The 16,145-nt window shown below is 44.6% G+C and overlaps 1 protein-coding gene across 3 annotated transcripts in view; it reads right to left on the reverse strand.

Annotated features, from left to right (window-relative positions):
* zhx2a (zinc fingers and homeoboxes 2a) overlaps positions 1 to 15,505 on the reverse strand; it is an 85,112-nt gene extending 69,607 nt beyond the window's left edge. Inside the window, exon 1 of one of the 3 annotated variants that reach the window (XM_078216883.1) lies at positions 15,244 to 15,505. The gene's annotated coding sequence lies outside the window, so the exon portion shown is untranslated. The remainder of the gene's footprint in view (positions 1 to 15,243) is intronic. The other 2 variants (XM_078216884.1, XM_078216886.1) reach the window with 2 other exon arrangements.
* Positions 15,506 to 16,145: the final 640 nt, after the last annotated feature.

Genomic DNA, 16,145 nt, shown 5'->3' on the forward strand with positions numbered 1-16,145 from the left:
CGCTCCCCCACCCTATCCCCATAACCCCGTGCAGTTTACCATGGTTAATCCACCTAACCTAGCCACTCGAGCCAAAATCTCTCAGGAAGCTCAAACTTATGACCTGAATTGATCTGTTTAGAATCATCATTATATATTCAATTATCAATTGACAATTAGCATCACAAACAGCAGTCCCCTCTTGTTAAAAGCAGGCATATGTCTGTAAATTATAGAAAGCACTGCTTTTTGATTTGATTTATTATTGTCACATTAACATACAGTGAAAAGTATTGTTTCTTGCACGCTATACAGACAGAGCATACTGTTCATAGAGAAGGAAAGGAGAGGGTGCAAAATGTAGCGTTCCAGTCATAGCTGGGGTGTAGAGAAAGATCAACTTAATGTGAGATCTGTCCATTCAGAAGTCTGGCAGCAGCAGGGAAGAAGCTGTTCTTGAGTCGGTTGGTACGTGACCACAGACTTTTGTTTCTTTTTCCTGATGGAAGGTGGAAGAGAGAATGTCCGGGGTGTGTGGGGTCCTTAATCACGCTGGCTGCTTTTCCGAGGCAGTGGGAAGTGTAGACAGAGTCAGTGGGTGGAAAGGTGGGAGGCTGGTTTGAGTGATGAACTGGGCTTCGTTCACAACCCTTTTAGTTCCTCGCGGTCTCAGACAGAGCAGGAGCCAGACCAAGTTGTGATACAACCAGAAAGAATGCTTTCTATGGTGTATTTGTAAAAGTTGGAGTGTCGTAGCGGACAGGCCAAATTCTTTAGTCTTCTGAGAAAGTAGAGGCTTTAAGTAGAGGTTGGTGGGCTTTCTTAACTATAATGTCAGCATGGGGGGACCAGGACAGGTTGTTGGTGATCTGGACACCTAAGAACTTGAAGCTCCCGACCATTTCTACTTCGTCAGACTGTTGCAGACACAGAACATTCTTTTTCTATGTAAAAGGTCATGTTTAACAAAGTACTTTTCTTGTTCACATGATTCTCCGTCCCTTGAATCGTCATGTTTGAAAAAAGGACTATCTAAAAGTGGCTGTACTTACCTCCTCTAGGAATGGGCAGTAAATCTGGAATTCTTTATTGCAAAGAGCTGTAGAGGCTGGATCGGTAAACATGTTCCAACGCTGAGACAGACAGATTTTTAACCAGTAAGAGAATCAAGGGTTATGGGGATAAGGTGGGAAAGTGGAGTTGACGATCATCAGATCAGTCACCAGTCATCAGTCACGGTAGCACAGTGGTTAGCACTGCTGCTTCACAGCTCCAGGGACCTGGGTTCGATTCCCGGCTTGGGTCACTGTCTGTGTGGAGTTTGCACATTCTCCTTGTGTCTGCGTGGGTTTCCTCCGGGTGCTCCGGTTTCCTCCCATGGTCCAAAGATGTGCGGGTTAGGTTGATTGGCCATGCTAAAATTGCCCTTAGTGTCCTGGGATGCGTAGGTTAGAGGGATTAGTGGGGTAAATATGTACGGATATGGGGGTAGGGATTGTGGTCGGTGCAGACTCGATGGGCCGAATGTTTCCATTTTTGCTAGCTTTTGTTCCTGATCTATATGGACTTGTAGAGATGTGGGCATCACTGGCAGGGCCAGGATTCATTGCCCATCCCTATTTGCCCTTGAATTGAGTAGCTTGCTAGCCCATTTCAGAGGGCAGTTCAGAGTTAACCACATTGCTGTGGGTCTGGAGTCATGTAGGCCAGAGCAGGTACGAATGGCATACTTCCTTCCTTAATGGACATTAGTAAACGATATACTTTTTAAAAAAACAAACCAATAATAGTTTCATGGTCAGAACATAGAACATTACAGCGCAGTACAGGCCCTTCGGCCCTCGATGTTGCGCCGACCAGTGAAACAAATCTAAAGCCCATCTAATCTACACTATTCCACTATGGTCAGGTCACTATTAAGACTAGCTTTCAATTCCAGATTTCATTAATTGCATTTAAATTCGGCTAGCTGCCATGGTGGGATTTGAATCCGTGTCCCAAAGCATTAGCCTGTGTTGCTGGATTACTAGTCCAGTAACACTGCCATTACGCCATCGTCTCGCCATCTCTCTATTTGATATCAATAACCACACTCTTATCCACTAAGCAACCATTCCATGCTCAGATATTAGGGGCATCTCTCTATTTTCTGATCACTGTGGTGGGAATACCAAAAGGTATTCCCTCATCCTCCTGATGTGCCCAACTAAAACAGTTAACAGGATCAAAGATGTGTGGGTTAGGTGGATTGGCCATGCTAATTGACCCTAGTGTCAGGGGGATTAGCAAGGTAAATATGGTTATGGGAATAGGGCCTGGGTGGGATTGTGGTCAGTGTGGACTTGATGGGCTGAATGGCCTCCTTCTGCACTGTAGGGATTCTATGATTCTATCAAGATGAAAGCTGAGCTTTAATATCAAAGACTCATACCCAGGACTCATTATATTAACAGGCTGCACTCTTGATCTCAGCTACCTCCAAAGCATTTGATGTCATCAATATGTTATTTTCTTCCGACACATTAAAGTTTGTTTCTCCCAACCACCAATGCCAGAGGCACCCAACTTTCCAATACTAATTTAACTTTATGATGAGCAAGAATTAGCATAGCAGGATTGAGGGCCCCAAAACTTGCAAACGGAATGATTTACGTATATTTTAAACTCAAACCATATATCACTTTTTGTTTAATCTGCACCCTCAAAAAGATGTTAAAGCCATACTATTAAAAAGGTGTAAAATACTGATATATTAGATATTTGGTCAATCACGCCATTCTTTTAAACTAGCCACCAGTTTCCACGTCTAACATTGCTAGACATTGCCCCTTCCTCAACTCATTTGCCACAAACTCTCAGCCATGCTTTTGATACTTCTAGACCCAACAACTCCAATGCACCTTTGACCTGCCTCTCCGACAGTCTACCCTTCAACTAAAACTCTGCTCTCTGTGTTCTAACTCGTATCAACTCTTATTCAATCATCGTCTTCTGCTAACCAGAGTTGCACCGGCTCTCAAGTTAAGCAAAAACTCAATTTTAAAATTCTCAAATCTTGTTTTCCCAGTCCATTCATGGCCTTACCCGTTCCTCTCTTTGCAATTTCCTCCAGCCCCACAGCCCTCAAGATATATCAATGTTCATCTAATACTAGTCTCAAGCATCCACGATTTAAATCACTCCACAATTGGTGGCCATGCTTCAGCTGCCTTCTCCCTCCTACCCAGAGCGCTAGCTCCTTAAGCCTCTTCCTCCTTGAAGACGCTCTTTAAATTTTACTCTCTGTCCAAGGTTATTGTGTGACCTGTCCTACTATCTTATGTGGCGAGGTGTAAAATTTTGTCTTGCAATGCTCCTGCAAAGCGGCTTGGGACATTTGATTAATTTAAAAAGATGTTTAACAACGCGGGCTGTTGTCATTATAAACTTGAGTGACACGTAGTGAGACAAACCAGTGTGCATCTCCCCTCCTCCCAAGGCAGACAAACCCTCGCCTTTCACCTTTGTACAGCACTGTGAAAGCCTGAGTGTGGATGTCATCTACAAGTGCAACTCAGAATTGGGTCTCAGTCAACAACAGAATCGTCTCAGTAGGCAAAGTTTACAAAAGTGCTTTGACTGCAAACTACATTGTACCTCAAACCCTCCATTATCCTTTCCAGTCAAGTACTAAAGCTCTCCAATCAAAAGCACAAAATTCAAATGCTCCCTCATTTGCCTTCTTGCCCATTGATAATTTATTGTAACCTTTCTTCTGACGGCTGAAAGTCAATAGAGAAAATACAAAACAATTGCTTTCATTAAAAAAAATTGAACAGATCTAACCCATCTGTTGTGATTTTCTAAACATCTTCATAGTGTCTAAACCAACCCAGATGCAATCATATTTTTTCCATCATGACAATTTCATTTTTTTTTAAAAAGAGAGTAAAATAGTTGAAGGTATGTGACACAAATCACTTTGGGGAAAAAAGTCCAGGGAAGAGAAATAAAAGCCTCTGCATCAAAAGATGATAAATATGCTGGAGAAGATTGGGAGACAATGCTGCCGTCTGCCTAGTGGCGTTGGAATAAAGACAGACATTCTTGCAAAATCAGAGTTAAAAGGCTGGAGTGGCTTGTAGAAGTTCTGAGTTTGTCTCTCTTAACTCAACTTCAGTGGAATACATTAAAGGATCTAACCCGCAGTTGCTGCACACTTTGGCTAATTGTGACTTGGCTGCAAGTGCCATTTTTTAAGTGACTAATAAATCAACATGAAACAGAAGACACGACTATTTAATGACCCATAAAATACGACAACTTTAAAAAAAACAAAAAAGATACTGTTGGACTTTTTAAGATGCAAGGTAAGCAAACACAGAATTAGTACTGTCTGCTTAACAGCACATTTTATAGCGTATTACACAAATATATCTATTTCTTGGTTCTGCTGAATTGTGAAACCAATTTTCTCCCTGATGCATTGTTATTGAAAAGTTCATTTCCTCAAATCATGCAGTTATAAACATCTGACAATTTGTACAACATCTTAAATGAAGCCATTTACATCCCAGTGTAAATCTCAAAGACCTTTGTCACAGAACTGGACAGAAAATAAGCCAATTTATTCAACTATTTTTAAAAGGGATGTAATGACACAAAACTTGCCTCAGGCTCAAATGATGCGAAGTGATAGCACAATCTCGACTTCTAAAAATTGGTCCGTTCAGTAGAACGTTGTCTTTCATCATTCATTTTTAGGCCGTGGGATGGTACTGATCAAGGGGCCATTTTAGTACCCATTCTTACTTGTCCTGAGAAGCTTTTTCTTTGCAGTCTTTAAGGAATGTATGCTCAGCAGTGTTATTAGGAAGGAAGTATAAGCGTGTTAATTTGCTGAAGGGATGGCAGTGATACATGCCCATGCCAGCATGATGCCAGACTTAGGAGGGGAATCTGGAGGTGGTTTTCCTCAGTGCATTGCTGCTCTTGCCCTACTTAGTGCAAGGGGACCACAGGAGAGGATGATTCTGTGGAAGTAACCTTGGCACATTGTTACAGTGCACACTATTGTTCATATATCACTATTATTGGCTATCCCGAGAGATCAAAGAAAATTACAGCACAGAAACAGGGCCTACAGCCCTCCAAGTCTGCACTGACCATGCTGCCCATTTGAAACCAAAACCCCCTACCCTCTGGGGACCATATCCCTCTATTCCGATCCTATTCATGTATTTGTCAAGATGCCCCTTAAAAGTCACGATCGTATCTACTTCCACTACCTTCCCCGACAACGATTCCAGGCACCCACCACTCTTTGTGTAAAAAAACTTGCCTCGTACATCTCCTTTAAACCTTGCCCCTCGCACATTAAACCTATGCCCCTAGTAATTGACTCTTCCACCCTGGGAAAAAGTTTCTGACTATCCACTCTGTCCATGCGTTGAAGTGTGCTAGTGGTCAAAGGGATTGATACGGAGTCCAGTGGCACTGGGGCAAATCAAGAGCAATGCTTTGCCTTGGATGGTGCTGTTATAGTTCCCATTCCAACAACTAGCGGGAATCCAGACATCACAATCCAGACAAGCCGTATAGATGTTAGAGGGGCTTTGAGCAGGAAATGAGGCGAGCTACTCAGGGTATGTAGCCTTTGCCCTAAACACAGCCATGGTGCTAATTTGACTTGGCCTAACTAAGCTTCTGATTAGTGGTGACCCACAAAGAAGTGAATGTTGGTTTTGGCTGTACTATTGAAGATCGGGGGAGATGGCTGGGTTTTCTTGTTGAAGATGGTCATTACCTTGGCACTTGTTGACATAAACATTGTGGTACTACGCAGCCCAATCTGGGCTGTTTTCCAGGTCCTGTTAGGAGCTGTCACAGGCTGTTTCCCTATCAGCTGAACACTTGTATTGTCAGTGAAGAATTTCACTGTCGGTAAATTATACCAAAGATGCTTCCCAAACTAATCCAAAGGCACCAGGGTAATTTTCTAGACCCAACCATCTGGTTGACTAGGGTCAGATGGGAATGTTCGCTGATGACTGCAGTGTTCAGTCCCACCTGTAACTCCTCAGATACTGAAGCAGTCGATACCAATATGCAGAAAGACCCGGACAACATTTGAACTTAGGCTGATAAATAACAGTCATTTGAGATGGTCAGTTCTTGGCACAGGAGGGAATTTAGAATCCCTACAGTGCAGAAGGAGGCCATTCAGCCCATCAAGTCTGCACCGATCACAATCCCACCTAGGCCCTCTCCCCATGGCCCCACGTATTTACCCTACTAGTCCCCCTGACACTAAGTGCTATTTTAGTATGGCCAATCAACCTAAGCTGCACATCTTTGCAGTGTGGGAGGAAACCGGAGCACCCGGAGGAAACCCGCACAGACACGGGGAGAATGTGCAAACTCCACACAGACAGTGACCCAAGCGAGGAATCGAACCCAGGTCTTTGGTGCTGTGAGGCAGCAGTGCGAACCACTGTGTCACCGTGCACTGTGGTTAACCATTAACTGTCTCCTCTTGACATTCTGAATTCCCCACCATAAACATTCTGGATCAGGATTAGAAATTGAACTGTACCAGCCATAAGGTTGAGAATCCTCCCCAACGCCTGTCTTCCATCCACAAGGAACAAGTCAGGAGTGTGATGGAAAACTCTCTGGATGAGTGCAATCCCAGTAACACTCAAAAAGCTCAACACCATCCAGGACAAAGCAGTCTACTTGATTGGCACCCTCTCCACCACCTTCAACATTCACTCCCTCCATCACCAATGCTCAGTCGCAGCAGTGTGTACCATCTCCAAGACGCAATGAAGCAACTCACCAAGGTTCCTTTGATATTACCTTCCAAACACATGATCTTTATCACCTAGAAGGACCAGGGCAGCAGATGCCTGGGAACAGGGAACACCAACACCTGTAAGATTGCCTCCAAGCCAATCATGATCCTGACTTAGAAATATATCACCATTCCTTCACTGTCACGGATCAAAATCCTGGAACTCCCTTCCAAACAGCACTGTGGGTGCATTTACATCACATCATAGAAATCATAGAAACCCTACAGTACAGAAAGAGGCCATTCGGCCCATCGAGTCTGCACCGACCACAATCCCACCCAGGCCCTACCCCCATATCCCAGTGCTAACCACTGTGCTACCGTGCCGCCCCATGGACCACAGGGATTCAAAAGTGGTCCGTCGCCACCTTTGAGGACAATTAGGGACGGGCAATAAAGTTTTTAAATAATTAGTCACAAGTAGGCTTACATTCGCACTGCAATGAAGTTACTGTGAAAATCCCCTTGGCCAAGCCCCACACACATCCTGTGATAGAATAAAAATGGATAGACCAAATTCTTAGCAGGAGCAAAAGAAAAATATATTATTCACGAAATGTTATAATGTTCAAGTCGCCACGCTTGGCCATGAAGGAGATCCACTTCCCAAATAAATTCAGTCATGCAGGGGACTTGTTAAAGCCAACAGTCACATATAACCCTTGTCCTGAACATTACTCTTACACAACCACGTCCTGCCCAAGCCTCATTAAAGACAGGCTAAGATGTAGACCTATTGGAATTAAATTGGTTCTAAATGCCAGGTTAAGGTTTGTGAGAAGTAATTGTTTAATTGACTTGACAGATTAGTGCTGACATCGTTCCTGTCCACAGATGAAAAACCTATCTCTGTTCAACATCTGTCTTTGCCTCAGCACAAAGAAATTAGACCTCGGATTTCTGTTTATAGAAGTTCTGGATAAATCCTGTAGGTAAAAAGGGCTAAAACATCATCAGGAGAGCCTCGGAAATCTGCAATATGAAGTGATAGAAAAAAAAAGGGCAAGACATGGGGATAGCTCACAAACACAATGCCATCTTTCAAGAACCAACTCATAATAACCCTTTCCAGCACAAATTAGGGAGCTTGGAATTTAATGGAGGTGGGGTGGGGAGAGAAGGAGGAGTTCAATTCAGGACACATTTCCCAATATTGTAAACACACAACACTCAAGGTAGAGTAACACAAAATCTTACAAGAAGCATCATTAAGGCAAGGAGAGAGAAACATCCTGAACCATGTTTTGTTATGAATATAAGAGCAGAAGCAGTGACGTTTTAGTGACTGTGTTGTCAAGGCAACAGTACACGTACTGTAATATGAAACTATCCAAAACTCTCACAGGCGAGCACACATGATCCACTTTTCATTCATCAGCCTCCTTTAGAACTCAGGGCTAAACAGCAGCCAACCTGAATGTTCATTTGGATTTATTCCCCTGCGAAACTGAAAACTTTTGAACTTATTTCAAATAGCCAAAAAAGATATCCGATCAAATTACTTTATTAATGGGCAGCTCTGGCTCCTGTCAAATCTACAGCATTTATGTAAATTGTAGAGCAAATGTTTCCACACCAGGAATGCATCGTTGAGAATTAATGGGAGCTGACAGTTCTTATGGGTAGAAATTAAGATGTGAAACAGTTGTCTGTGAGCCCACCATCTCCTAGATGCAGGCAAGTGATTGGAGAGAAAACGTGTTGTAGCGGCACCTTTTTTTTAAAAGTCTACATAGACGTTAAGCTGTGAAACTGAGGAGCAGATTGGGTGGAATTGAATCAGAAAATTGGTGAATTTTAAAAAATCTTAACATTCACAGCATCACTGTCTAAGTCAGCACTTGTTGCTATTCCTACTTCATAGAATCCACAGTGCAGAAGGAAGCCATTCGGCCCATCGAGCCTGCACCAGCAACAATCCCACCCAGGCCCCATCCCCATAACCCCACGTATTTACCCTGTTAATCTCCTGACACTAACGGGCAATTTAGCATGGCCAATCAACCTAACCCGCACATCTTTGGACTGTGGGAGGAAACCAGAGTACCCGGAGGAAACCCACGCAGACATGGGGAGTGTGTGCAAACTCCACACAGTCAGTCACCCGGGGTTGGAATTGAACCCGGGTCCCTGGCACTATGAGGGAGCAGTGCTAACCACTATGCCACTCTTGAGGTGGTGGTGGTGAGCCGTCTTCTTGAAGTGCTGCAGTACATGTGGGGTAGGTACAACCAAAGTGCTGTTAGGGAGGGAATTCCAGGATTCTGACTCAGCGACACTGAAAGAACAGCTGATATATTTCCAAGTCAGGATGATGAATGACTTGGAGGGGAACCTCTAGGTGGTTGTGTTCTCATGTGTCTGTTGCCCTTGTCCTTCTAGGTGGCAATGGTCATAACTGTGGACGGTGCTGTCTAAAGAACCTTGTGCATCTTGTAGATGGCACACTGCTGCCACTTGGTACCTTGGTGGTGAAGGGAGTGAATGGTTAATTAGGTGGATGCCATGCCAAACAGCCTGTCATAGATGGTGTCGAGCTTCTGAAGTGTTTTTGGAGCTGCACTCATCCAGGCAAAAGAAGAGCAATTCATCACTCTCTTTACTTATGCCTTGTAGACAATGGACAGAATGACAAAAAGTTTATTTATTAGTCACAAGTAAGGCATACATTAACACTGCAATGAAGTTACTGTGAAATTCCCCTAGTTGCCACACTGCAGCACCTGTTCGGGCCAATGCACCCTAACCAGCACATCTTTAAGACTGTGGGAGGAAACCGGAACACCCGGAGGAAACCCACGCAGACACGGGGAGAACGTGCAAACTCCACACAGACAGTGACCCAAGCTGGGAATCGAACCCGGGTCCCTGGTGCTGTGAGGCAGCAGTGCTAACCACCGTGCCACCCAATGACAGCTTTTGATCCATTGAAACACATGACACCCAGCCCAGTGCGACCATTTTGGATTTGGTGAGTCATGAACCTGAGAATTGAGAAGGATGAGCTGAGATACAGTGGGCGCACTGAAATAAATAGCAATACTGGGTGGACAGGAAAAGACAAAGTACATAAACACTATTTTTCTCAACCACTGAAAGCGGAAAACCTTTTCAGCTTTTAAACTAAAACCACAAGCTTTTCTACCACACACTCTCGGCAGAAGGTCTTTCTGAATGTTTCTCACACTCGCTTCTATTATTTAAAGTAAGAAGAGAATGAGAGAGAGAGAGACACCAAAATTATTTCATATCCTGAGAAAACAAAATTAAAATTAATTCAAATGCAATAATGCCACTACTATAGTCAAAAGAAATGTCTTTGTCCTGCTTTCAACAAGGGCAACACGAGCTCACATCATGCCATGGCTCGTCAACATTTGTACAGTTACTCTCATTATTAGCATATTGGAACATTATATATCATAAACGGATCACAGACAAATATTGCTGAAAGGCCAAGTGCAGAGACGAAGGCAAGCCAGCAAGCATTCTTTAAAAACTGGTCGACGGGAGGGGAGGCGAATGCCATTGTCAGACCCCCCCCGCCCCCCCCCCCCCCCCCCCCGCCCCCCTCCTCCCGACACGAAAAGTCTGCAAATTGAAACTAAGAAATTGTGTGCATTGCAGAGAGCAGAACACGTATTTTCTTTTAAGTTTATTTATTAGTAACAAGTAAGTCTTACATTAACACTGCCATGAAGTTACTGTGAAACTCCCCTAATCACCGCACTCCGGCGCCTGTTCAGGTCAATGCACCTAATCTTTGGACTGTGGGAGGAAACCGGAGCACCCGGAGGAAACCCACACAGACAAGGGGAGAATACTCCACAGAGAGACCCAAGCCAAGCCGGGAATCGAACCCGGGTCCCTGGCGCTGTGAGGCAGCAGCACTAACCACTGTGCCGCCGCCTTTTTTTTGGCAGTGGAAACTACAACTCCAATCAATCCTTTAATCCGAGATAAATGGCCGAGGAGGCGTTTGCAGTGTCGTGTGGAATGGCCCCAAAATGTTTGTACAATTAAAAAAAAAACAACGTCTGTTCCTCAGAACACGGGTTTCCAGATTTTGCAAAAGGAATACCCGTCAGCACCCCGACCCTTTCTGAGCTCTACTAGATTCACAAAAACCATCCTGTTTTGGCAGGAAGTGTTATTCACTGAGCATCACGGAGATGCTGAAATAGCCTTCTTCAGAAGGCAGGGCAGAGAACATTTCTCAAGTTGAAAGTTGCCACATTCATCATGAAACAAAGTTTATTTCCCACCGCCTCCCCCAGCCCCCCCCATAAAAAGTTACTTTGCAGGTTAGGAAAATAGAAAAAAGGTTGCTCTCACAACCTTGCGTTGCTTTGCTTTCAATTCATTTGCCGGTTCCCTCGAAAAAAAAACCCCCCAACCAGATTTCAATTCACACAGTAACCAGTTCACAATTTTGTCACTACAGAATCTGCTACTGCTAAAGATATCAAAACAATGATGATAAACACCAAAGTCATAGATTATAAAACATGCCACGTGTAAGTAACAAGGCGTCTCGCAGTTGTTCAGAATGCTACACATTTATTTCAGCCAAAACTTGAACTAAAACTCCAAATCACATTACACAGCGACACATTCATCCTGCGAATGCACAGCCAATTTGTAATAAAATTCTTCACGTAAACATTGAATGTGATTCTAAAAAAAAAAACCTGACAGAAGAACATAATGCCTATAAAACCAATAAATAATACATATAAATCTAATCCAGTTTCAAAAAAAATGTATCAAGGAAAACGTTACACAAGTTTAATTGGTAATCTAATGCTACCTGGCACACAATCTGATCAGGGACTGCAAACAGTGTAAACACGAGATGGGTACATTAAGTGCAGATTGCCCTAATCAGAAGCGAATGCCTGCTGTAATATGCAGATTGTGACATGTAACACACCAGAAATTCTCAAAATGACAACATTCACACACACTTGCTCACAACTAGCCAGTAAAATTAAATACATTTTCATCTGGCGTTTAGTATTTAGAATATTGAAATCCCTGCATTACAAAAGGCATAATTTAGTTACACCTTTTCACTAATTGCGAACAGCAAAATCCTTATACTGATTCTGAACATCAGATTTTTGCTGTCATTCACCATAACAAAAATTAGAAAGAGAAAATGTTAATGAAGCTTGCATCAGATTTAAGTAACTTTCAAATTCTAAGGCCCCACCGCCCCCCACCGCCAACCCAAGTTACAACTCCCCTGGATCACCTCATCAGCCATGGGTTTCCTCATCTTTTTTTCCTTTAAACCAAAACCCAAAGCAGATGTGGAAAAACATAGCAACATGTCCCAGTTCTCTGTGTGGATCTCAATGTTACATCTGACCTTGTTTGTCTTTTATTTAAAATCTTTTTTAAAAAAAATATCAATTCACATTCTTCCTTCGGGGTGGGGGAGTGGGGGTGGAAAGAGAGAGAGAGAGAGACACTGTGGGTGTAGTGGTTGTTGTCGCTGACTAGTAATCCAGAGGCCCAGACTTAACATGTTCAAATCCCACTACTGCAAGCTGGTGGAATTTGAACTGAATTAATAAATCTGGACTTGAATGTTAGTTTCATGGTCACCGTTACTGAGACTATCAAACCCATCGAATGGCCTTTGGCAGAGCAAACCTGCTGTCCTTACCTGGTCTGGCCTACGCATGACTCCAGACCCACAACAATGTGCTCTTGATTCCTAACTGTGCCTCTGAAATGGCTGAACAAGCCACCCAGTTCAAGGGCAACTGGGGATGGGTAAAGGCTGGCCTTGCCAGCGACACACAGATCCTGATAATGAATAAATTCAGTCTCATAGCAAAACAGTTTAAAGTTTTTTTTTAAAAAAAAGAGATTAGTGCGGTTGTCAATAAATTTCATCCAACCCTGTGTGACAACAGGGTAAAGCAGGCCAGGGAAGTGTGCAACTGTTGCCGCTAAGGCTGGTCCAACTCCAAGGTTTTCGGGCCTCGCAACACCAAGGATCGCAACATATTTTTTAAATTAATTTTTTTTGGGTCGAAAAAAAAAATGCAGTGCCTTTTCTTAAAAGCAGAATTTAATTTTGGCAGGGCAGCCCCTTAAAATGGCCAAGAAAACACTAAATTCAATATTAATATTTACACTCAACGCACTTGGGGAGTTACTACGCATTGCCAAAACCCAGGGTAGGGGGAAATGGCATTAAAAAGCTGCACTGCAGATGGGGGCAGCGAACTGATACAAGTTTTTGTTCTGCACATTCATGACTTCACAATAGTGCTGTTCTGGTTGACTGTTCATTAGTTTTTTTTGTGGAATTATTGTTGTACAACATAATTTCGGGTTGCTAAATTTTTTGACTTAAGTAAGCAGGGGTAAAAATAGTGCAATTGCCACAGGGTCCATACAATGAATTTAAAAAAAATATATCTTTAGAAAACAGTCTGCATGTTGCCAGATTAACCAAGGTTTCCACCGCCCCCCCCCCCCCCTCCCCCCTCCCCCCTCCCCACTGTTTCCAGCAAGACCCATTGTTTTCATGAAGGACCCAGTAATGGCAAAACTTGTTTCCACTCCTGGTGGCAAAAATAAAACCCTTCTCTCTGTTTCAGTGCTAAGGCCAACCTTGCAAAACGCTGATGTTGGCCTGTGTGAACATTGCTCTTTTCTCTTGAGCACAAGCCTGCCAAAGGGCCCAACCAGCAGTTTTTTTTAAAAAAGAAAGACACTAGATCTCATGTCAAGTAATTTATACGTATTTGCACATTTCACGGATAGAATGGCAGTGATTTCAAACCGTTTCAGAAAAGCATGCATACATAGGTGACTGACTATTTCAAACATATGATATGGGCCAGAGAAAAATAGCATGGCTACAATCAGATCCTTACACTGCAGAATTTACCCTCCTTTACCAAAAAGCAACTGGCCCGATCATTCTGATAATACTGAGATAAATAAGTGAATGTTGAAGTCCAGGTCTTCAATGATTATGTGGGAGGGGGGGACTAAGTGTGTTATTTTGGTGACACCCAGATTCAGTTGGGCGCTGTCTCTTTAAACTGAAGTTTGGGAAATTTAAAATCACACACACACAAGCAAACAAAAGCCTGATTGCCCATGCACATCTTTCCATGATTCATACCCAAGGTGGTACTTGGTCCAAAAGAGAAATGACTGACCACTATCTCAGGGAGATGAAGGCCTGAGATTCTTGATTGGATTAGATCAGGATTATTTATTGGAAAAGTCAAAATTAAAAACACAACTCGAGGTCGCAGTAGACGGGGTCCATGTCCACAACAACCGACAGCAATCACTGCCCTCAACACCCCCCCTCACCTCAAAGCCAAATCTGCACTAAATCTACCCCGAGTGTCAAATCTCCCCAGAAATACTGCCGAATCTCCGCCAAATTTCCACCACACAACTCAAATCTCTGCCAAATCCCAACCAAACACCCCCCTCAACCCGTCACCAAATCCCAACCAATCATCCCCTCGCCAAATCCAACAGCCCCCTCAACAAATACAACCCCCCCCCCAGCCCATCACCAAATCCCAATCAAACACCCCCCTCAACAAATCCAATACCCCCCTCAGCCCGTCACCAAATCCCAACCAAACATCCCCTCGCCAAATCCAACAGCCCCCTCAACAAATACAACCCCCCCAGCCCATCACCAAATCCCAACCAAACACCTGTCAACAAATCCAACACCCCCCTCAACAAATCCAATCCCCCCTCCTCACCCCCTCAACAAATCCAAGCCCCCTCCTCACCCCCTCAACAAATCCAACCCCCTCCTCAGCCCCTCAACAAATCCAAGCCCCCTCCTCACCCCCTCAACAAATCCAAGCCCCCTCCTCACCTCCTCAACAAATCCAACCCCCCCTCAGCCCCCTCAACAAATACAACTCCCCCCCCGCCCCCAATCCACCCATCCCCCCCGGATTGCGCCAGTCTTGCACCGATTCTCCGCCTGTCTCTCCCTCAGCCGCTCGCGCATTTCCTCCTCACAATGCGCCCCAACTCCCTCACAAGTCGGCGGCACCATTTGCACAAGCTCCCTCAGAAAGAAGAACGACACACTCTCTCTCTCTATCAACCTTCCACTTTTGTTTGCTGTAATGAAAGAGGATGAAACGCCGACCAAAAAAAAAAAACAACGCTCTCCGAAAATTAAAGATAGAGAGAAAGGGGGGAAAAAAACACCAGCACTTTTTGTTGGTAAAACAACAGCTGACAGGAGATGTGTGCTGGGGGGGGGGGGGGGGGGGAGCGGGAGCCGCCATGTTTCGCTCCACTTAGACATGGGAGACATGTTTAAGGAGTTGGGTTGCTGCCTCCCCGGGAGGAGGGTGTGAGGGAGGGGGGTGTGTGTGTGTGAGGGAGGGAGACAGGGGGTTAAATCTCCTTACCTGCTGCTGTTGCTGCCGCCGCTGTGAGGGATACACAGCGCTGAGCCGCCGCTACTCTGTAACTCTTTCTTGGCTACAATGAATCCAGCAGCGAAATGTAGCAAAGCCCCAGCTCGGAGGCAGGAGGGAAACCTCCACAGGGGCACATCCACCAGAACACATGATCACAACGTCAGCAAGCTCCATTTGCATACCGAACAAGCAGCCAAATCCTCGCCAGGGCACAAAGAGGCCATTCAGCCCCTCCAGCCTAGCCCCTCCCAAAGAGCAACCCACCCCCAGGCCCTCCCGTCCACTGCAACCCACACATTTCCCATGGCCAAGCCACCTAACCTACACATCTTTGGACACGAAGGGCAATTTAGCATAGCCATTCCACCCAACCTGCACATCTTTGGACACTATGGGGCAATTTAGCATGGCCAATCCACTTAACCTGCACGTCTTTGGACACTAAGGGACAATTTAGCATGGCCAATCCACCTAACCTGCACATCTTTGGACACTAAGGGGCAATTTAGCGTGGCCGATCCATCTAACCTGCATATCCTTGGACACTAAGGGGTAATTTAGCATGGCCAATCCACCCTAACCTGCACATCTTTGGATTGTGGGAGGAAACCAGAGCACCCGGAGAAAACCCACGCAGACACGGGGAGAATGTGCAAACTCCACACAGTCACCCAAGACTGGAATCGAACCCGGTCGCTGGCTCTGTGCAGTAGCTGTGCTGCCCTCAAAGGACCCCCTTCCTGCCCCCCACCTTTCATATGTCTGGGAGTATTCTTTCACCTCTTCTGTGTGGGCATCTCCACTCAATTCCATCCACCAAGTCTGCTGATCCCTCCTAATATAGTAAATAATGGGGTGGGGTGGGGGAAGGATCTGATCAAGTCTCACCC

The sequence above is a fragment of the Mustelus asterias genome, chromosome 7 (genome assembly GCF_964213995.1).
Source record: "Mustelus asterias chromosome 7, sMusAst1.hap1.1, whole genome shotgun sequence".
NCBI classification, from domain to species: domain Eukaryota; kingdom Metazoa; phylum Chordata; class Chondrichthyes; order Carcharhiniformes; family Triakidae; genus Mustelus; species Mustelus asterias.